This window comes from Hemicordylus capensis, chromosome 1 (assembly GCF_027244095.1).
Source record: "Hemicordylus capensis ecotype Gifberg chromosome 1, rHemCap1.1.pri, whole genome shotgun sequence".
Classification (NCBI taxonomy): Eukaryota; Metazoa; Chordata; class Lepidosauria; order Squamata; family Cordylidae; genus Hemicordylus; species Hemicordylus capensis.
Genome location: NC_069657.1, coordinates 426,879,220 through 426,903,533, shown reverse-complemented (window position 1 = coordinate 426,903,533; position 24,314 = coordinate 426,879,220). Strand labels below are relative to the sequence as shown.

Here is a 24,314-nt window from a genome sequence, read left to right as displayed (position 1 = left end):
TTTCTCCACATCATTTCCAATCCAATTATACTGGAACTGTATGAAGAGACCTAATTTTTTTAACCTTTTTTTTCCAGAAGTCATTGTCTGACTATAATAATTTATCTTGTCCTTCTCTGTGCCAGTTCAAGTTATACTGTGTCATTTCTGAGATAGGGTGATCACAGCTAAACACATTATTCATGGTGTGGGGATACCACTTGTGCAGTGGCACAATGCTATTTTCTCTCTTTTGACACATATTTTTCCTATTATTTCAAACCTAGCTGATATTTCCTGGTGTAGCCCAATACTTAAAGCCCTAAATGCCCTGAAAGGAAAGCAGATAGTTTTGACCCTGAACTTATTTTTAAATCATATATAAAGCATAAATACATAGTATCTAGTTGTACAAAGCAGGAAAGCATGGATCTAAATTTAACTAGTTGTAAACAGATATGTGTTCATTGTTCCTTTTGAAATTCATTGCTTTTGAGTGATGCATAACTGGGTGTTGATGTATGAGAAGGTCAATGCTAATGCAAACATATAGAGGTAAACATGACATTTAAAGTAGGTAATTCAGATTTGCAGTTCACATGAGAAACAAGGTACCTTGCTACCAGAGAACGGCAGAAGGTGCTACAAAACATCCCATTACCTTTTTCTTGTAGCTTTCAGTATGATGGAGATATGTGGTAACTCACAATTCCTAGCAGAACAGTGATAGCACTGGCATTCTACTTGTTATCTGTAAGTGTCACCATTCCTTGCCAGTAGGCTTTGAATGCACATCTGGCTGGAACTTATGACCCTAAAAACAAATAATATGGATCAAACCATAAAGTAAATGCCCAAGGTGCAATTGCAAAACATTTGTTTGAAATATAAGTCATCACAAGACTGGTGAGAATCTTTTGGATCCAATATAGATTGCATGAAAGGAGTATCAGATGCTATTGTCAAGGCTTATTTAAATAGTTTCCTGAGTTAGGTGGTAGTAAACTGCTAATTCTTCCCTTTCAGTCTTGTACTTAAGTAACAGTATGTAAATGCAAGATTGTGATTGCAGAAAATGAGGCAACAACTGAGTGTCTTTTAGGTCCATCTAGCTTAGTATGTGGACACATTATGCGAAAACCCAGCTCCCTTGAGAAGTCCATAATGCTGGAAAATGTTGAAGGAAAAAGAGGATGACCAGCAGCAAGGTGGATGAACTCAATTACGACAGCAGTGAATGCGCCTCTGAGAGACCAAAATGGCCAAGTTGAAAACAGATCATCCTAGAGAGAATCTGTCTATGAGTTCGCTCACTAAGAGTCGACATCTACTTGATGGCACTTAATCAAAAAAATCAACTCAGTATAAACCTCCCAGATATGCATCTCATTGTGAACCGCCCAGAGATGCACGTTTTGGGTGGTATAGAAATATTTAAATTAAATTATTGTCCACACTGACCAGAGGGTTCCAGACAAGGATCTTCCTTATAGCCCTATCTCGAAATACCAGGGATTGAACCTGGGAGCTTGAGCGTGCAAAGTAGATGCTCTACAATTGAGCTACAGCCCCTTCCTGTAAGGAGGGTTGAACTTGGAACCTTCTGCATGTGCATGCAAAGTCGATGCTCTACCACTGAGTTACAGCCCCTCCCTGTAAGCTTGGTAAAAATTAAAAAACTCAAGTATCTGTCTGCCCGGAACAACTGAGCAGCCCTGAACAGCATTGTATTGGAGGGGGTGGGATATAAATATTTTAAATTCAAAACAGTTGTCCCAGCTGCCATGACCCATTCAGACATGGCCCTTACAAGCTGCGGGGGTGGGGGTGGGGCATAAAGGTAAAAAGGAACCAACCTACCAGACAGGTGTTCAATAAGCAACCACTAGAACTGTTATAGTCCAAGACGATGGAATGGAACCTATCTTAGCCATATTTATGGCCATGATAGCAAGGCGAGCTAAGTAGAACAATATTCAAGGGGTGGCGGGGGGGGTGGACAGTCCCCCCACCATAGTCTATCTGACTCCTAACAATAAGATCGTCACTGACCATTTTAAGTTACAAAGAAAGAAGCAGTTTATGAACACATACTGTATTATATGGAGTCAAACCATTGGCTCCATATCGTCTCCTCTGTACCTCTCGAGTCTCAGATGGGGCCCTTCCCAGCCCTACCTGGGGATGCCAGGGATTGAACTGGGAGCCTTCTGCATGCAAGGCATGTGCTGCACCACAGAGTTATAAGCACATAAGCCAGTGCCCACTTGCTGTGAAATTTGGACAGTCCCATTGCTCCAATTCCAGTTAAAGGAAGCATTTGGTGGGGAGTGGCATATTATTGGTTTACTCAGGCAGGGAGTGGAGCAAGGTGGGGATGTATTGATTGATTGATTTGATTTATATAGCGCCCTTCCAAAAATGGCTCCATGGATTCTTGGGACAAGAAGTGAATTTGGGCCCCTGAGCCCCCTGCCTCCTTCTCCCCGCACCCTGCGTCTTTGCTGCAGAAAAACTACTGTATGACGAAAAACAAAACATTCTCAGCATGCCCTCTCTCTTGCTCCTCTGCAAATAATATCACACACTCTGATCTGACACACTCCGATCAGTAGCCAGCAGCTTGCTAATGAGTCAGGGAGGTGAGAATGAAGAGCAGACTGTTTCCCAATAAGCAGGCTCCTCCTCCTCATGAGCCCAAGGACATTTGTCTCCTCTTTCCCTTGCTGATGGAAGGATGATGGGTGGAGTTGTGTGAGCATGAGTGCACATGCCACCACAAGGGGGAGCACCGCAGGGAGAGGCGAGGCTGCCCATGTAAGGCTGTGCACAAAACTGGCGGGGGCTGGTTCAACAGTGGGGGAGATGGCTTTAAGGGTGGGGGTGGGTGCACTTACCCCACCGCCGCATTTCCCACGCCAGTGCACGAGTCCTCCATGCCGCCGTTTACCGGAAGTAGGAACGGAGACTGGGCATGTCGCTCATGCACCTGTGCATGTTGCACACGTCGCACATACTCACTTGAAGTGCACGCACGTGAGCGACATGCGCAGTCGCTGTTCCTACTTCTGGGTACATCCAGTAAACGGCGGCATGGTGCAGCAGGGAAGTATGCTGCCGCCCCAATGGGCTCTTAAGGGCTCACGCACCGGTGGAGGAAATGTAGCATAGGGGTGGTAAGTGCACCCACCCCGCCCTTAAAGCCACCCCCCGCCGTTGAACCTTCGAGCTGACAGGAGTTCAAACTAGTTCAGAGGCCTGTAAAATGGTCTCTGAATCGGTTTGTGCACATTCCTATGCCCATGCAATGAACATGGCTCCATTCTCCCCTTGCTACACCCCTGAGGACCCTTGCTTACTATCTCTAGTCCCAGTGCCCCTAGTGGTCAGTAAGGCAAAGTATAAAGAGTTGATGCTTCTGGAGCTGTATCTCCAAACAGGGTTGCCAGGTGACATCATAGAAATTAATTTTGTCCCTTTAAAACTAAGTAACATGGAAGCCCTATCTTCTCTTACCTGTTCCTTTCCCAGTCTTTTTGTCCGCCTCCTGCCTGCTATGTACCACCTGTGGATTCCTGCTTGCTACAGCAGGGCACTTTCCAGATTAGACCCTGCAATGGGGTCATAGCGACCTATTTGCAAAGTGTGCATCCACATTTCCTATGTTGTTACACCACAGTCCCTATGCTGTCAGCAGGATGCTGTTTACATTTTGGATGCCTTTTTTCGAATTTAATCGATGTGATTTATTGCTATAACGTTGTATGTCCGGTGTAAAAACGTTGCTGTATTTTCCGGTTGTGAGTTTTCGGGAGACTGCTCCCCCTGCTGGTAGCTTTGCGCAACAGCCTTTATTTACATTTTGAATGCGATTTGCCCAAACCAAAGCATTTTGCCGCTGTTGAGCGGGTAATCTGAAAAGTGCCAGAAGGCAGTGGGGTGGATAAAAAGGCAGGGATGAATGGGTGCGAGATGCTGGATGGATGGATGCTGTGGCTCATGCTTGCTCAGTAGCTTTTAAACCACAGATCAAGTCTCCAGGTTGCAACCTGGCAAAGCATTGCAGATTTATTCTGAAGAGAGAAGCTGCAGCTAGTGCAAAGGGAGAGGAGTTTTCCAGTATATAGGACTCTTAAACGGGCAAGAGTCCTTCAAGGCTTCTGCAGAAAAACAAGATCCCGTGTACTTGGTACTTGAAGGGTTTGGTCCACTGTCTGCTGTAGCAACTCAATTTTCAGAAATATGGATTTATGCAGCCATCACAGAGATGTTGCTACAGTATTGCAAACAGATACATCAAGACAAACAGAGATGTGTTACATATTTTTACAGTGGACATAAGGTGGGCATAGGAAAGTGGAAGCACTTCAAAATAATGGGGTTTATATAACACAAAAGACCATTCTCATTGCTCAGTTTCCCTACACAGGAACTATGGATAATTCCTACTTCACCAGAGCTTTGTGAAGCTAAACATATTATTGTTTATAAAGTGCCTGCAGTGTCTCAAATGAAGGTGGCTATAGAAATGCAAAGTAGGTTCCCAAGAAATGCTTCATCTGCCTATTATCTTCAGACAATTGTTTAGCTAGGAAACGTGTTGTGTGGCTTTTGGATTTATGTAAAAAGCTACACCAATTTCTTTCTTGAAAGAACACTGCAAAGGAAACCATTTGTAGCCATTAAACTCTAAATAATATGATGCTTTCACAAAATGTAACTCCTTTGTTGATGGATTTACACTGGCTGCCAATAGGTTTCCGGGCAAAATACAAAGTGCTAGTTATAAAGCCCTAAATGGCTTAGGCCCTGGGTATTTAAGAGAGCGTCTTCTTCGCTATGAGCCCCACCGGCCGTTGAGGTCACTTGAGGAGGTTCATCTCCAGTTGCCACCAACTCGTTTGGTGGCTACACAGAGACGGGCCTTCTCGGCTGCTGCCCCGAGATTGTAGAATGCGCTCCCTGCTGAGATACGATCCTCCCCATCTCTCACAATTTTCAGAAAACACCTGAAAACACACCTCTTCAACCAGGCTTTTTCAGCTTTTTAAAACTTGTTTTTAAATAGTTCTGAATATTTAATTGTTGTTTTATGATGTTTTTAATTGTTAATTATTGTTTTATGTTTTATCATTTTTGTTTTAATGATTAATTGATTTTAATGGTGTTTTAATGTAAACCGCCCTGAGCCTTTTGGAAGGGCAGTATAAAAGTTTTAATAATAAATAAAATAAATAATAAATAAAAATCCCAATATTTGCAAAGCACTCTGAAGACCTGAACCCAAAGATCCCCACATCAGACTTGAAAGGTGCCTTTTCAAGGGCCTCAGGCTCTGAAGGGGCTGTTTAGGGGCTTCAACTCTGGAGCTCTTCCAGGTTCTGGCCCAGAGTCAGGGCCCAGGGTTGGGCTCAGTGCTGGTCCTGAGCCCTGTCAGCCTCAGGCTCAAAGTCACTAGTTAGGGTGGGAATCATGAGATAGCGACACATCATCCACAGCCACAAAGCTAACAGCTACACATCATCGACTCTTGTGTTGTGGGTATGTGTAAAAATAAATATTTTCTGCAAAAGAAAAAGCACTGGTACTAGGCAGAGGATATTCTTTGGAACGTATCATGAGAGCTATACGCATATTTTTATACCAGAAAGCTATACAATGGGCACAGAATTATTATTAATTGTTATTATTATTATTAATTCGATTTCTATAACGCCCTTCCAAAAATGGCTCAGGGCGGTTTACAAAGAGAAATAACAACCAATAATTGACAATGAAGACATTGAAGTGGTGGATAGCTTCTGTCTTTTAGGATCGACTGTCAACAGTAAAGGAACCAGCAGTCAAGAAATACGCCGCAGACTAGCACTTGGTAGTGTTGCAACGAAGGCCTTGGAAAGGATATTTGGATGCTGTGACGTGTCTACACCGACAAAAATTAGAATCGTTCGGAACATGGTTTTTCCCATGACACTCTATGGATGCGAAAGCCTAGACTTTGAAGAAGCAAAATAGATAAAGTATTGACGCTTTTGAACTTTGGTGCTGGATAAGACTTTTGAGGATACCATGGACAGCCAGGAAAACAAACAAATGGATCATAGAACAAATCAATCCAGAATTTTCACTCGAGACACAAATGATCAGACTCAAACTATCATACTTTGGACACATTATGCGAAGACCCAGCTCCCTTGAGAAGTCCATAATGCTGGGGAAAGTTGAAGGGAAGAGAAGAAGAGAATGACCAGAAGCAAGGTGGATGGACTCGATTACAACAGCAATGAATGCACCACTAAGAGACCTTAAAGGCCAAGTTGAAGACAAATCATCCTGGAGAGAATCTATCTATGCGGTCACTAAGAGTCAACACCGACTTGACAGCACTTAATCAATCAATCAATCAATCAATCAATCATGAGATAGAGAAGGTTAAAATATTTGGGTCTGTCTAGGCCAGAGCTGCACAACTTCAGCCCTTCTGCAGATGTTGGATTACAGCTCCCATCATCCCTGACTACTGGCCACAGTGGCTGGGCATTATGGGAACTGTAGTCTGGTGTTCTTGGTTAACCCATTCCTTGATCCAGGCCAGCTTTTGAATTGTGCTTTAGTTACTTTTATTGTAAAAGTGGAGTAGAGGCGGGGCTAACAAACAGTCAGCAGGAAGAGCACAGAAGACAGACTGCACTTGCCTCTCTGTCAATAATATCTGCCTCATTAAATTTAATATCCCTGATTCATCTTTACTGTCTTGTCTTTGCACACCACAACTCTGGATTATACATAGTCCAAAACAGCTGGAGGGCTGAAGTGGTGTTGCTCTGGTCTAGGTTAACAACAATAGAGGGTGGACTAAAAAGGAGGATGGAGAAGATGAAGTGTTATGTAAACCTAAGAGAGAACCTGGTAGAAGTGTCAACTAGTGTGCAACTGTCAATGGACACATTTCGCTTAAAATCCACCACAAGGTTTCCACTGAAATTTGGCATGAAGTAGTCTCCCTAGAAGATTCACAAGAGCAAAAAAACTTCCTTGTAAACCATCCAGACGGGCGGCTCTTCCATGAGGCAGGATAAGGTGATCACCTCAGGCACAGTTAAAGGGAGGGGTGAATGAGCAGCAAGTATCAGGCCCTCACTGCCAAGAATGGCACCTTGCTGTCCATTGCTGCCCTTCGTCGCCCCACTGGGGCACACTCTTCCTTTTCCTCTCCTCATCCCACTGGGGCACACCTCTTCTCCCTCCAGCCAACTTGAGCTAAGAATGTCCCTGCCACCACTGCCTGGCTTAGTGGCACAGTCTGAGAATGCTCCTGTGTCACCTTGGCAGCATGACCTGAGGAGGCTGAGCACCCACCCACAAGTGCCCAGGAGGGGCCTTGTATTACCTGCCTCAGGCAGCAACATATCTTGGTCTGCCTTTGCACCCAGAGTATAATTAGACACACAATGGAGAGGAGGGCTGGCTTTGTGGCAGCAAGTGTGAATTATCCTCTTTGCTAAGCAGGGCCCTCCCTGGTTTGCATTTGAACTACATGTGATGTGAGCGCTGTAAGATATTCCCCTTAGGGGATGAGAGAGGAGAGCTGGTCTTGTGGTAGGAAGCCTGACTTGTCCCCTTAGCTAATCCCTTAACTATTCCACTGCAGATGTGGGGAATCCAGAGAGAGGGGAGGGCCCATTCTCTGGCCACCCTGGGACAGCCAGTGACTTTTCTTGGGCATTTTCAAGGGTGCACATGTCAACATGGGTGGATGAGCTGGCAGGGGGTATGTTTCCATGGCAGCCTGGACCCAGCCCCCAAGACGAGGAAAACAATATCTGGGGTATCCCATGGCTCTCCATGGCTTCCCTCCAAACAGCAACCTCGCTCTATTTAGAGCCCCCGTGTCCTGACATTCTCGTGAGGGAGGTATCCAGGGGAGAAGAGGATGTTTTGCCATCAGGTATCATGTCTGAATTTGCTCGGCAATTCTCTCCCCTCCCCCTCTGGTGGTCCTTCTCATGAGTTGTATGGGGATGTCCCCATGGTCTTGTATGGATGGCGTAGACACAGGTGTCGGGCATGGACCTTTAAACCCATTCAACATTCCTGGGCTTGGTCCAGAATTGCGCCGTATGCACATCTGCAGGTGCGGGGATTCCTGGGAGAGGACAATTTCTTGCAGCCTCGAGACAGTGGGCTTTCTTCGGGCAAGGGAGCACGTCTCCACATGGGCTGGGGGGCTGGCAGGGCTCAAGGTTTGACAGCAACTTGGTGGCAGTTGCCAAGACTGGAACAGCTCTCACCCAAGTACTCCTCCCCGTGGCTTTGCCGCATGGAGCATCCTGGCTCCGTGTCAAGTCCCCATAGGCTGCCACTCTCATGAGAGAGTGGTCCATGGGATATTGGGCTAACTTTGCAGAATGCAACGGGACTACCACCCAGAACAACTAGAGTACCACCTCGTGAATTTACAGTTAGTCTTCCCAGATGGCTCTTCTTATGAGTAAGCCTAGGGACCGATAACCCCCAAGGGGAAGGGGCTGGTCCCTTCTTCCCCAACCTATATGTGAAAAAACCAGAACTTTGCCGCTCCAGGTCCCCTGCTTTTATAGCAGACCCCAGTCCCCCCTCCCCCCTGGCATTTGCTCCCTTCTGGGCACTGTGATGGGTGCCCTGCTTATGTTGCCACTTGGAGCATTTGTGCTTGTGAGCATACACCATTGTTGCTCCCTTCTTGGGGAGCAAAGCACTTAGCGCTTGCCCTGTCATCTGGTGCCCTTTTCCCTGCCACGTGCCAGGTGGGGGGAACAAGGCACAGAGTGGGAAGAGGGGATGCCCCCGAGCAATCGTGCAGCTTGACAGGCTGCCAAGTCTGGGATGGGGCGTGGCGGAGTCCCTGTAGCCTGGCAACTCCATAGCTGCATAGCTGACAGGAGGGGTTGGGCTGGTTCTCCGAGTGGCTGCCTGCGAGATGTGCTGAAGGCCTGGAGCAGTCATGTCTTCTGCACCACCACCTCTATGATTGTGGTTTGAAAATCGGCACAAAACCAAGGTTATAGCTGCACCAGGAGTTGAACATAACACTCTGTTGGCCAAACCTCAGATCTCAGCGGTGTATCTTAGAGATAACCTAAGGTTCAATATGGAGTTTACTGATGCAAACCAGAGGTTGCTTTTGGCCCATAACTGCGGTTTCGCATGTTCAGGCATACTTGGGTTCCAACCGTGGCCACGTTTAACTCCAGTTTGGCGTTACAACCGAACGTGGCTATAAACTGTAATTCTACTCCAAGCATGCCCCACACAAAGAACTGAGACAATGCCCATGACAAAATCCCAACACTGCCATGCTGTCCCTAACAACTGGCCCACACTCTGCCACCTGAAGTGGCAGCTTCACCCTGCTTCATGGTAGGGCCAGCTCTGACTCAGAGAGACATGATTTCAGCTAATATGCCCATATCACTTTTCTACATGTGGCAGCATGATTCTGCATGTAGGCGTGCAAGCATGTCTTTTATATAATATGAGAAGCACAAACTAGGATTTATTATTTTAAAAAAGAAAAATCCCTGAGCCATCAAAAAGGATTCAAAATGATTTAACCTTTTCTGTTTCCCAGTCATTGACTTGTGTGAAAATAAACATTTTAGTGGCTAAAATGTTGCTAAAAATCCTCCAGAACAGAATAGCCTCTAAGTGATTCATTTCTTTTATTCAAGCGAAACATAGTCACACAGAGTATAATATTGAAAAAGGCACTCTTCCACACTAATTGTAAATGCGTGTTATTTGCAAGTATAAAAAGCTGGTGCTTTCCCTGCAGCTGGGCTGAGCTGCTTGCCCCTTTGGCAAAGATGCCACTCATAGAAAGCTCCCAAGCTTGGTTGCAATTTGCCTCCTAGGTTTGCTCTCCACTGGGGATAGGGGGTGGGGGAGCATGGCCATTAGGCTTGCAAATGAGCCTTGAAAAGAAAAATAAAACAAACCTTGGAAATCATTGCACTGGAAACTCAATATGATTTTGCAAGCCTACTTAGCCAAAAAGGTCGGAATGAACCATGGGGGGAAACAGACTGAGTCCCAAAATGACACCATTAAAAAAACCAACAAAAAAACAACCCCAGGAACAACAATGCACTAATAACTTCTGACTACAGAGTTCACAGTTCACTCCAAATAAGAGAATAAAATGCTCTGTGAGAAAATCTGAAAAGTTCTGCTCTCATAAATTGCTAGCATTCTGCCTTGAGATACCCATTTCTTAGATCACTGGTAACTGCAGCATTTCAGCAGTGTTAGAATTTGAGTAGAAGCTGGGCTTTTAAAAAAAATCTTAAGCACTCAGTTATATGTAGATTTCCCCATGAATAAGTATGGAGGGTCAATACACTTCACTTGAGTTTCTGCTGGTGCTTCGCAAGAATAATATGGGGCCAACAATAAATGAGGGGGAATTGCTTCATACTAACACAGTGTTTGAATTCACAAATGTGTGATTTTATTCATCCATCCATTTCAATTGATTAAAAGAAGATGGAAATGTCTTCTAACAGGTACTCTGTGACTCAACCAACATAGAGAAGATTAGAGCTTGCTAGAATATAGGGCACAACTACTCGATCCTTATAGGGACTCCGAGGGCAGAATCTGGGAACTTCTGCATGCAAAGCAGGTGTCAGGAGCTGAGCTGTGGGCAGTGGTGACTAGGTGGTGCAAGTCCAGCACCAGGACTGGGAGAGTCAGGGAGATGCCAGGTGAACCGTTGAATAGCCAGTCCAGGGCCAGAGGATCAAGCCAGGAGTGGAGAGCCATGCTAGAGGTCAAGCAGGGATGGAGCTATGATAGGATGGATGGGTTCAAAGAACCTGAGCTGCCCAGCTCCTAGGAGCCACCTGAATCACCCCATCTGAGTCTTCATTTCCCTGTGGTCCTCATTTCCCAGCCTTGCTCGTTGCTGGGTACGCAAACAAAACATGCCAGCAATGAACACAGCTGAGAAATGAGCTCTGGGGGGTTCATGTGGACCTCTGTGGCTCCTTGTATGTGTGTGACGATGTCACATGTAAGGGGGCATGGCCAGAGCCTCAGAAGGGCTGTGTGAACCCTCCAGAACTCATTCCCAGCTAGGGTTTGCATGCTGGGTGTTGTATTTTCCTTTCTCTTCCCCGAGCAAGGAAGAGAAAACAAAATACATGCACCAACTAACAAACAATATTTATTAAAATCATTCACTACCTGTAGTACACCAAATGTTGCGTATACCATTCAATGGCCCTGCAAGAAATTATATGTAGGCAAAACCTCCAGACCCCTCAAGAGGAGAATAGGGGACATCTGCATAGTATAAAGCATAGGGAAACAGGTGCTCCAATTATGAGCCATTTTGTGAGAAAGAGTAATCTAGCAACAGATATACTCTTTGGGGTAGTAGAGAAGATTAATTCAAACAATGATAAAGTCCTACTCAGAAAAGAGATATGGTGGGTCTTGGAACTAAAGACTCTGACCCCAAAGGGACTGAATGAAGAGCTAGAATTGCTCCCTTTATTTCAAATACCTTCCTAGTGGCTTATCCTTTTAAAAGTAAGGGAACTAACTATGAATTCTTAGCAGAACTTAAAGTTGGAGCTGTGCTTTTAAATGGAATTACTCATGAACCCTTAGCAGAGGCAATAGTTAACAGCTGTGCTTTCTGTCAGAAAGCTATACATTCATTTCCTTTGACATAGATTTGGTGTAGAGACTGGAGTAAAGAAGCAGTCCTCTTTTTAAATATGTACTTACATGTTCCTGGGAGTGTTGAGAAAAGTATGCTAGGAGGTATACTCCCAGTAGGGTCACCCACGGCGTGAAGATCATCCCAGCTGCCCAGCTAAAGCAAGCAGGCACCCAGATTGGGCGGCCAGTCACTTTAGTGACAGTGACAAAGACATCATTTCATACTGCGTGGGAGAAGGCAATGGTAAACCACTCCTGTATTTTACCAGAAAAACCACATGGATAGACAAGATAGAATGATTGTTGATGTAGTGCCAGATGATGGGCCACTCAGGTCGGATGGTACTCGACATGCTACTGAGGAAGAGCTAAGGATCTCTCAGAGTACTGATGGTGTTTATGATCCGGTTAGGTTAAAGCCTTTTGGATATCTAGCTGCTGATGTTGCCATGCGGGAAAAGAAAATCTGAAGCTGCAAAGACAGGATTACAGTGGGTATGAGGAATGTAAGAAGCATGAATATGGGAAAGAGTGACATAGTAAAAGATGAAATGAATCAACTACAGATTGACATCTTGGGCATCAGAGAATTAAAATGGACTGGAATTGGACACTTTCAGTCAGAAAATCGTACTGTTTACTACTCAGGACATGAAAAACAAAGAAGGAACGGTGTTGCTTCCATAGGATATAGCAATGTCAGTACTTGGATACAATGCAGTCAGTGACTGATTAATATCAATTAGATTTTGCAGACAACCCTTTAACATGACAATTTTAAAAGTCTATGCCCCAAAGACTGAGGCAGAAGAAGAGGCAGTTGATGAGTTTTATGTTCAATTTCAGTCTGAAGTCGACAGAACATGCAAGCAAGATGTGCTGGTGGTGGCTGGAGACTGGAATCCCAAAGTTGGGAATGGTAAGGAGGAAAACACGGTCGGATTGTATGGCCTAGGAAACAGAAATTAAGCAGAACAACTTATTAGTTTCTGCCAGTCCAATGATTTCTTCATTGCTAACACATTCTTCAAACAACCAAAGTGGCACCTACACACATGGACATCACCAGATGGAGTACACAGAAATCAAATTGATTACATTATGGGTGCAAGGAGGTGGAAGAGCTCAGTTATAACATGGCTGGGGGGCAAAGATGTGGCTGGGGGCCAATTGTGGAACAGATTATGAACTGCTCTTGTGCAAGCTCCAAGTCAAGCTAAAGCGAGGTGGGCGGGAGCTATCAAGCTTCCACAATATGATCTTGAGAATGTACCCACCATTTTCAGGGAGAACATCAGGAACCGCTTTGAAGTTCTAAACCTCATTAATAGGGAACCAAAGGAATTGTGGAATGAAATCAAAGACACTGTTAAGGATGAATGTTAAAAGAAACTGCCAAAGACTGTCAGGAGCCTGTCCGTCCGGTGTCCAAGTCAAGGTCGCTGTCAAGGTCGCAAGCAGCTCCTTGAAGTCCTCCCCGGTCTGCAAAGAAAACACAAGAGAATACTTTACTACAGTATCAGGTTCAGACAGTCTCCCCTGCAAACTCAGTCCGCTCACCAGATAGCACTGTTCCAGAGCAAAAGGAGTGCAAGGCATTCCCTGGGGAGGCATTGCAGCTAGGGCAGCTGTCAGGACTCAGTCAGGTAGCAGAGTAGCAGCAGGAAAAGCCTGGGTCTCTAGAGGCCAACACGAAGCTGAGCTTTCCTCTGAGTCAGAGGCTCAGCTGTAGCAGGCTCAAAGAGATTTGCTGTTTCCAACATTTAGCTGCAGCCTTCGGTCTTGATTTATAGCCGGGCTTAATTGCTCTCTGCCTTCAGCCAGCTGACACAGATTCAGGATTTATCTGGGTTGTAAAGCAGGCATCTGCTTCTCTTGAGTTCTTCCACCTGTTGTCTGCGTCTCATCAGTCTTCTCTCATGAGGATGCAAAGGTGCTTCGTTGTTTACTTCAGTGTTCTGCTCTCCATTCCCTGTCTCTGCTACCTCTGATGGTCCCGGTTGTCCTGAAGCTTTGACTGGACCTGCCTCAGGTACCGGTATCTGCTGTGGGCTGACAGCTGGGCTCTGCCCTTCAGGTTCCCCTGCAGTTGCTGGCAGACTGACAGCTTTCCCTTCCTCTTTGCTATCTGAGGATGGGGGCATGACAAAGACCAAGAAACAGAAGAAACAGATGGGGGAAATTACCAAGAAGAGGAGAGAAGCCAAAGTCAAGAAAGATAAAGACCTCAGGAAGGAACTTAATAGGGAATTTCAGAAAGCTGCCAGAAGAGACAAGGAGCAGTACTACAACGACATCTGTAAAGACCTTGGGGATGGAAATAGAAACAGAAAAACAAGGAAATTTTTCCAAAATATCTCTGAACTAAGAAGGAGGTTTGAACTTCAAATTGGTATGTTAAGGGACGCCAAAGGACAGATAGTAACTGATTCAGAGAAGATCAGAGATGGAAGGAGTATACTGAAAATCTGCACAGCAGGGACATCAACATCCAAGATAGTCTAGAAGATATTCCTTAGTTGCAAGAACCTCTAGTATAGGAAGATGAAGTTAGAGCAGCACTCCAGTCATTACCAAGCCGGAATGATACAGGAATTGATGGAATAGCTACAGAAATATGGCAGGCAACAGAAGAAGAATCAGTCATTGACTACAGGAAAGCCTTCAATTGCATCACCTATGTCAAGCTGTAAAATATCCGTAGGAAAATGGGCCTCCCTGAACATCTCATTGTTCTCATGAGAAACCTGTACACAGGACAGGAAGCCACAGTCCAGACGGAACATGGTGAAACAGACTGGTTTCAGATCAGCAGAGGAGTAAGACAAGGCTGTATACTTTCTCCTTATTTATTCAACTTATATGCTGGACATTTACTGAGGGAGGCTACATTGGAAGAAGATGAGCATAGTTTTAAAATTTGAGGAATAACCTGTGCTACGTTGATGACACTACTCGATAGCTGAGAATGTGGATGATCTGTAAGCTCTAGTAGTGAAAGTCAAGGAGTACAGTGAAAAGATGGGACTAAATGTAAGGAAGATAATAACAGGTACAGCAACCGGCCTCAGAACTGATAATGAAGACATTGAAGTGGTAGAAAGCTTCTACCTTTTAGGATCGACCATCAACAGTAAAGGATCCAGCAGTCAAGAAATATGCCACAGACTAGCACTTGGTAGGGCTGCAATGAAGGCCTTGGAAAGGATATCCAGATGCCATGACATGTCTATACCTACAAAGATTAGAATCGTTTGTACAATGGTTTTTCCTGTGACACTGTATGGATGCAAAAGCTGGACTTCGAAGAAGTAGGACAGAAAAAGTGTTGACACTTTTGAACTTTGGAGCTAGAGAACTTTGGTGATGGAGAAGACTTTTCAGGATACCATGGACAGCCAAGAAAACAAGCAAATGGATCACAGAACTAAACAATCCAGAATTTTCACTTGAAGCACAAATGACCATGCTCAAACTATCATACTTTGGACACATTATGTGAAGACCCAGCTCCTTTGAGAAGCCCATAATGCTGGGGAAAGTTGAAGAAAAGAGAAGAAGAGGATGACCAGCAGCAAGGTGGATGGACTCAATTACAACAGCAATGAATGCACCACTGAGAGACCAAAATGGCTAAGTTAAAGACAGATCATCCTGGAGAGAATTTATCTTGTGGTTGCTAAGAGCAGAGGCGTATCTAGGGAAAATAGCGCCTAGGGCAAGCAATGAAATTGCGCCCCCTGTCCAAACATCTGACACCCATCTTTCAGATAACTTTACCATAATATCAGCTCAAAAATACAAGTCAAGCTCGTTAATCTTTTAATATTTCAAAAACTATTTAGCAGTGGACATAGCCAGACCAAAAAATGCTGGAAAACTACAAATTTCAGTATGCTGGGGCTCATGAAATACCCAAATACTATGTGGAGGTGTACTTGGAAAACTAAACAGAAGTGCTTGTCTAATTCTCTACTATGCATTGTAGCATCACTATTACATAAGTTTTGAAAATAAATGGAGAATTGGACTTTTCCCAGATACTCTGAAAATAATTAAAGGATATGCAGAGTAAACAGTTAAAATGAGAGAAAGAGAGCAAGAAACTCCCAGTGGGCCTTAATACTAAGGATTTCACACTGATTCAAAGACAAACTCACCATTAATATTATTGACATCACATTTAACTAACCTATCATAAGAAGCAAAGTAAGAGAAAATGAATACAATCCTAGCTCATAAGCTTCAGCTCAGTATTCACAAGCCCTGATTCTCTGTACATAGTGCCAATCTGAATATGTGTATAGTGACTTATATTATATTAAAATTTTAAAACTTTTTTACCTGTAGCCCCTTTGGGGGGGCTTCATAAAGGCCATGGGGCGTCTGCAAAGGTTCCCCCTCCCCCCGCTGGCCTCTAGGCCCTCACAGGGACCATTTGAGCATGTGCAGTGGCCATTTTTTAAAATAATTTTTTTCAAAAAAAAATGGCAGCTGGAAACAAAATGGCTGCTGTGCATGCTCAAATGGCCTCTGCAAGACCTGGCATGGCCTAGGGCCTCACAGAGGCCATTTGAGCATGTGCGGTGGCCATTTTGTTCTCATTGGCCTTTTTTTAAAAAATTAATTTTTAAAAATGGCACCCCCCCTTCAAGTGGCGCCCGGGGCACGTGCCCTGCCTGCCCCACACTAGATACGCCCCTGGCTAAGAGTCGACACCAACTTGACGGCACTTAATCAATCAATCAATCAATCAGTCACATCATTATTATATGTGTTATGCAAGGTTTTGGTAAATGTTTTAACTATACATGTGGTTATCCTTTGAGATTTTACTAAGTGTTTTTATATTTATATAAATATTAGAAATGCCCCTGAAGAAACCTTATAGCCGAAACACATTAGCACATCAATGCATGTCAATAAAGAAGCTTATCTAGTTTCTAGCATCTTAAGATTTGGTCTTTCTCATTGCCATTTTTAAAAAACAAACCAAAAAACAAAACAAAACAGGATTGCCTAGTACGTATCTGCAAGCTATGCCTTTTTGTTTGGAAATTATTTCATTTTGATTGCCTTGCATTATATGATGCACCATTACGAGCTTAACCTCTCCAAGGTTTTCAACTGCTGTTTTATTTAGCTATACTGACTACACCGCCTACAGCAACTCTGGGCAATGATTCCCCCCGTGGCATGCATGAGCTGCCCTGTTCTACTGCAAAAATACATTATGGCTGAATTTGCCCTGAGAGTTTGGAAAGATCTAAGGTCTTTGGAGACTAAAAATGTGTTTTTTCTCTGTTTTAGCTGGCAGGATGAGCCTCTGGCATTTGAAAGTGCAAGTCATTAGCGTCCACAAGGGTGATGTTAATATGTCTGTGTTTCAATCTCAGGACATTTTCCAGTTGCTTCTGCCACAACAATCTCTGCCATCTCAGTGCTTTTCAAGCCCCTTGTGAATTAAAGGAAGCTTTGCCATGCCAGCAGGAATCACGGTAGACTTCAGATTCAACCAGTTGCTATCTGATTCACTCTTTGCTGTGGTTGGCACCAAAGGCTGGAAAGCATAGTCAGCTCAGAGGAGGAAGGAAGGAGGGGAAGGGGAGATTTAGTGTTTAATAATGAATAATTATCACATCCTAGCAAATCAAAAAGGAAGGACGAGGGAGAATTTGGAAGAAATGTAGTGTTGTGCTGAGTAAGGGTGTTTTATACATCAAAAACTAGGATTAACTTTTGTTCTAGGGTCAAATATCTGCAAAGGGAAACAGTTTTGAGGGGTGGGAGATTCTGCATGGCAAGCTCTGTTTCACCACACCCACCACCGGTCCTGTATTTACACACATACTTTATTCCACACTGAAAGTTGACTGCTTTCCTGTGCCTCAGAGAGGCTGTTTGGGGGTGACTTTCCCCTGCAAGTTCCTGTATGTTGATCCACTCTGGAAACTGCTCCAAAAGGGCGGGTTTGTTTCATGAATGACGCAAAGGTCAGCAAATCAGTGCTATTTACAACTGTGCTCCGAGAAGGAGAAAAGTGGCTTCATGGTTAACACAATGACTGGCCAGCAGTCAGTAAATGGCTTTTGCACCAAACCAAAACAAGTTCCCACATTCTTAGCCTCATCCAGGAGGTTTTATACACAGGGTTTATACCCCAAATCTCATTCGGGAGAGTGTGTGTACATTTACACACCAACCAAACTTACCCCGAACTCCTGTCGAGATCCTTGGACCCAATCCACACACAAATCGGGCTTTGTGATGTGGATTCGAACTTATCTCAACGTATGTCTGGGTTTTAAAAATGCTGGTTTTTTTAAGCTACTTTTCCTGAAAAACGCCAGAGCAAACAGGGAGAGGCACTGACGTAAAATCATTAGCATGATAAGAACATGCTCTCTTCACAAATGCAGATTGATCTTTGCAGGGAACTCTATCTCCCCCCACTTCCCACTGGCTAGGAAGGAAAACACTGTCATCTGCCATGTGTACTTGTTTCTAGAGTTAACCAAGAGCAGAGGGAAGGGGCTGCTTCCTTCAGTGCCACGAATGCACTTTGCGGTGGCTTTGATCCACATTTAGCCTGAAGCCTGAAGCCCAGTGCGAATAACTCCCAGGTGAGAAGATAGTATGTGTGGGTCAGGATGCCTTGGGTGTCCCAACAGCTATGGGGCCCATTCCACTGCAGAAACGCGGTACCCAGACTCCAGCAACTCACCCGAGGCCAAGATGAACACTCTGGGGTGAGCAGATGAACACATGGGGACTGGGCACTTTCCAGCCTAGCTGCTCAACAGCAGCAAAATGCCTCCGTTCAGGCAAGTCGCATTCGGATCGTAAGCAGCAAGGGGAGCAGTCTCGCAGCAACTAACAACCTGAAAAAACAGCAACTTTTTCATGCCAGATATATGACGTCCTTGCTCTATATCGCAGCGATTAAATTCGCCACAAGGCGTTGGAAATGTGAACGGCACCCTGCTGCTGTCTGAGTAGGGACTGTGGTGTCACGATGCAGGAAGTGTGGAAGCACACTTTCGGGATACATCCTGACCCCATTGTAGGGTCTAGTCTGGAACGCGCTCTGGAGAGGACAACAGGCAGACAGAGAAGAAGCCCGAGATCTTGTGAGAGGTTGAGATCTCGGCCCACGGGATATTGGCTTCACATGAGAACTGTGGAGAAAGCCAAGGGCTATTTAGGGGCAAAGCCTGTGATGAGACGGAGGCCTTCATGGAGGCGCCAGCAGAGGCACCCTAACCAGGACCTTGTAGGCTCAGAGAGAAGTGGAGAAAGTCAGGCTGTCGTAGGTGCTAGAGGCGGGGCTACAGGTGCTGGGAACCTCACCACTTCTGAACATCCTGCATCCCCAGCTGAGACCAGTGCTCTGGGAAGTGCAGAAAGACTTGGCCACATTGCCTCAGGGACCCTGCAGGCACCACAGGGTGTAAGAATGCAGGGGGTGGGTTCAGACAACATGCACAAACTGATGGTTCCTGGAGCTGGTCAGCAAGTCCAACTTCCACTTGTGGGCAGGGGGGTTATGCCGAATTGATCATGTGGTCCAAACCAGCCACTGTCGGCATATTCTGCCCAAGATTTGAAGTTGGTTACAGATATTGTATCGGGTTTGGAACTACAAATAGAGCAGAATATGCCAACATAGGCAAGTTCAGGCAACACGACCAATGTTGTCATATTGCCCTGGTAATGATCAAGGTGGGGGGGATACAAAATCCCTCCTCTAGTTGTAAGGAGTCCCAGGTATACTGCTATCTTTCACTTTTTATATGGCAAGTTCACCCATCCAAGGGGTTATCCTGGGAGAGTAGAGTGGAAAACCCCTCCCTTACAAGAAAGGCTTGATCAGTCTTAGGCCTTCAGGAGCGTGTAACTAGGACAGTTACACGCTGCCAGTCTGTGAAGACAATACTGAGCTAGATAGACCAATGGTCTGACTCAGTATATGGCAGTTTCCTATGTTCCTATGACAGGACCCAAAAAGCAGTGAAACTCTGTAACAACAACAAGGATTTATTAATAATTGGATGGTAAGGAAAATGACAGAGACATCAACAATCACTGCTTCCATTCAAGTAAAACCCTTCCCCAGGAATTACAAGAACCATGCAGTCAGATACAAGCACTTAAACAAGAATAAATTTCCTGATGCGTCTAGCTAAACTGGTCCCTATCCTTCCTACTCACTTCCAGATAAGGAACTTCCAGTTGATTTCCAGCCCAAGGCTGTTAGTCTCCTTCAGTGGCTTCTGATCACTCAGAAGTCTCCAGGAAATAAATAAATCTAACACACCCCTTCCCTACAGCTTCTATAAGCTGTTGTCCAGTAAACCCTGCCCCTTGCTCTGGATTGGTCTACAGGCTACTTTCCCTGGCTTTCCTCCTTCTTTGGAAAAGCCCACCCTCCAAGCAATTACAAGAGGGCCTAGTCCTCCCTTAAGCCTGACTATCACTACAGCCCCCCACCTCCACTGGAAGCTGGGCTCACTACTGACCTCCAGTGGACCTCCAGCAACCAGCGGTTTGACTTTTTGTGTTATCTGAATCTACCCCATGAGTGTGCTTCCACAGCAAAATATTTCCTGAAATGTTTGTCTGTTTGCACCCTGCAAGGATTAAGTTCAGAATGTATCTGAAGAGGGGCAGTTTAAAAATACCTTTATTTAGTGCAATAAAATTTTACAAAGAAATATGTGAGATTTTGAATTCCACAAACTCTTCTTCAGGTTGGATGTTTAAAATGGAAGAAAAAATGGTTTTGGAAGAAGGCATGTCAGAAGCCAAATCTGCAGTTTTTCTTAACAGAGCAACAAAGAAAGTTCTTTTGCAAATTCATCAGGTTGGGCTGTGCTTAATGTTAAAAATCTCAACTTGTATCCAGACACAGGATAACCATATAATTAATCATTATTATATTTATATACTGCTTTTCGATTTAAAAAGAAGTTCTCAAAGCAGTTTAGATAAAAACAAGAAGACAATAAGATAATTATCTACTCTCTCTTTGAACATACAGATGCCAGCAGTTATTCAAATCCATCTCTGGCACAAATTGGAACCCTTGAAAGGCAGAAAGCAGAGTTCTGAATGCATTTCATGTGGAACAGAGTGTGGAAGAGAACTATTTTTGAATGCTTATCAATGCAAAAGCCAATCAAAAGTACCACTTCTGAAAATAGCTGGTTTATTATACAATTGTGATTTCTCTGAATTCAGTCTGGTCTTTTATAACATTTAATTTTTGCTTCTTCCCTCTTTTTTTAAAAAAGAGAGGAATGATGCAGATGAGGTAAATAACAGCAGCGACAGAGATAAAAGCGGCATGGGGTGGAGAGTGAAACAAATAGGGGATGAAATGGAAGGAGTCCAGATAGCCGCTTCAGGGACTAGATGACAGGCCTAATTGATGCAAGGGATGGAATCTGTCAAGGAAAGGGAATGCCACAAGGGAAAAGCAATGAGGCAACAATGCATGAAAGGCGGGGGCGGTGGGGGGGAGCCAAATCAAGGGCTTGGTCTTTCACCCCTCATGTAACAGCTGAGCATAGATGTTCAGCATGTTTGGTCAATTGCTGCTCGCTTTAACTGGAAGGAATGTCATAAAGATTCCCGCTGCCCCTTCTCAGACTATCCGGTGGCTATTCCCTAGTTTCCAGCTCAGCCTCAAACCACATTCCCAAGACCAAGTGTAATGTAATCTAATCAGAAGTGGTAAGAAAGGAGGAGAACAGACGTGGGCATTCAACCAGGCACAACTAAAGCGGTAGGAGGACCGGTATCTATATCTCCTCTATTCTTGGCACGCAAGCTGCTCCCTTTATTTTGTCGTCTAGAGTCGAGCTGATCCCAGGTTCTTTAGCCCTGATACTATGCCAGGCAAATTATTCAGAAATGGAAGGCACTGTGATTGTATCAAGGATAATTTCATCATGTGCATCCATGTCGTATAAAAAAGAGCAAAGAAGATGGATAGCTAGTATAAGTAAAAGATATGACAACATCTGGTCTGACCTAGAGCAGGATCAGACGTTAGGGAGATCAGGAGCTACCAGTAGCTCCTGGATTTATCTGAAGTAGCTCTCCAGGAATTTGGGCTTCCCTTTGCTTTCCAGCCAACGCTGCAAAACTGATTGGCTGGCTGAGTGAGTAGGGCATGGACACACCATCTCTCTCTCTCTCTCTCTCTCTCTCTCTCTCTCTCTCTCTCTCTCTCTCTCTCTGTTTAAGGCTGCTCATTTGTCAGTTCCTTAATGCTATCTGTGTGTATTGCCTATGGGTCCTTCCAGTTGGCAATAAATTGTGCAAGTTCAAAGCACCATCTTACTGGCAGTCCACACACTTCTATAGGCTTTTGCACTCCTTCCTGTTGGGATCTTAATCCCTGGCCACATACTGATCAGCGATTATTTTTGCAGCTCTACCTGCTGGCCAGCACTTGCAATTACATTCTGAGAAGAACCAGCAGTTGCCTCAAAAATAGTATTGAAAAGGATTCTGATTATTTTCAGAATGCAAGCTCTGGCCAGCAGGTGGTGCTGCAAAAATAATGTGAGGTCTCTGATCAGAATGTGGCTGGAGGGTAAGATCTCAGTTGGAAGGAGTGCAGGAGCTACAGGGGTTTGTGGACTATCAGTAAGACGGTGCTTTGCATTTGTGTGAAGGCTCAACATCACACGATTTATTGCTGTCTAAAAAGACCCTGTGACTAAAAAAAAGGGGTGGGGGAGAGTTGCGGAAAAAGTGTTTCTGAAGATCTCAAAAACAAGGACTGGATTTTTTTTTTAACAGAGTAGAATAGAATGTGTAGTCTGGTACTTTTTAAAAGAAGGGTGGGGATAGGCTGCGGTTGCAGGGAAAGAAAGGTGCTCTGCATATGGTTAGAGGCATAATGTTTCCTAATGTTAAGAGTGTGCGTGAGGTCAGGGAACAGGTTGCAGCTTCCCAGCAAAAGGTATTTTACTGTAGATGATTAACTTCTTTTTTCCTCATCTGCTTTTTGTTTGTTTTTGTAACTGAGCAGTGTGACTAATCTTTATTGCTGGCAAAAAGGTAGAGGGGGAAATGTTTGCAGATGTGTCAGATCTTTAAATTTAAAAAACCAAAAACAAAAATCCAGGCCCTTGAACTCTTCAGCAAAATAAGATTATTGTGATGCATGCTACTGACAGCAATAGTCCTAGACAATTCTCTCCCAGCAACTGTTTTTATTTGGACCCAGTTACTTAGTAACTGGAGTAAAATGAGTGGATCCGGCTGTGAGTCTGCTTCCCTTGCTGAAGTGGCAGAGCTGAAAGTGTGGTGATTGCTCCTATGCAACCCAATGCACCATTTATTTTATTTATTTAACATGTTTCTATTCTGCCCAAAATGTATGTCTCTGGCTGGCTGCCTGCACACAGCCATTACTGCCTGGGAAAGTTGTATATCTCTGCGCATCAGTTTCCCCTACCTCCAGGGGCGTAGCTATAATTGAGCGAAAGGGTTCAAAGAACATGGGCCCCCAGCTCCTGAGGGCCCTCCAGCTCCATCCCTCCCTATTTTCTTCATTATCTCCCTCACTCTGGGGGGCCGCCAGAGAGAGGGATGAACACGGGCCCCCTCTCCCCTAGCTACGCCCCTGCCTACCTCTAAAATTTTATTTATTTATTTATTTAACATAAAATGAAACTATGATTAAGAATGATTACACAACTTGTTGACCTTTTAAAAAAACTGCAGATGAAAAGAGTTTTTTCTGCCTTGGGTTAAATGGCTGGTCTTGGGCTTATTTCTCAACTGTAACATAAGCATTGTCTTGCATCAGGTCTTTGTCCAGTTCTGCTGGCCAATGGAGAGATGTCAAAATCTCTTATTCTGTAAATGCCACCATGTCCCACTGGTGACTCGCCAGGCTCTTTCCAAAGTAGGGATGTGGGGGGGGGGGGGGCTCCTGATAGCTTGAGTCTGCTCACCTCTCTCCTAAGTAAACAAGTAAGTGAGTTGGGAATTTGGTGACGGGAACTCCCTGCAGGTTTTTGTTGTGTGTGTGCATGTGTGCGTTTAATTCATAAAGCATCTGTGGGTGTGGGGAGTAATTAGGATTTGGGGGCCATGGTGTGGAGAAAGCAAGCCTGTTTGTCCCTATGTCAATTTCCCAGGCTTAAATTCCACCCCTACATGCTCCTATTAGCCAAAGATCTAGGTTCTGCACAAAAAATTAATGATTAAAGCCATCTTTCCCCACAGCTTTGCAGTCTGTAAAGATAAATAAAAGGAAAAAAGATAAGCCACAAAAGAGACAGAAGAAAGTGGAATTTCCCCTAATGTATTGAAAATAAGGGGGCACCTGGATTTGAACCAGGGACCTCTTGATCTGCAGTCAAATGCTCTACCACTGAGCTATACCCCCTGCTGGCTAACCTGCTCTGAAAGATTGTTTATGTGTGCTGCTAGCTGTTTAATCTGCATGCACTAGTACTTTTGTTAACCTCTCTGTCCATTGTTGCTTGCCTTCCAAAGAACCCATAATTATATTCATTATCATAGTTAAGTGTGTAGATGAACTTGTTTAAATGCTATTGCCCCTTGCTTTGCGGAAAAACACCTTCATGAGTAATAAAGTG

General features: G+C 44.5%; 1 non-coding gene across 1 annotated transcript; it reads right to left on the bottom strand.

Annotated features, from left to right (window-relative positions):
- Positions 1-24,028: 24,028 nt before the first annotated feature.
- Positions 24,029-24,100, bottom strand: TRNAC-GCA (transfer RNA cysteine (anticodon GCA)). The gene has a single exon. It is a non-coding gene; the product is annotated as a tRNA-Cys (tRNA).
- Between the last annotated feature and the right edge of the window lie 214 nt (positions 24,101-24,314).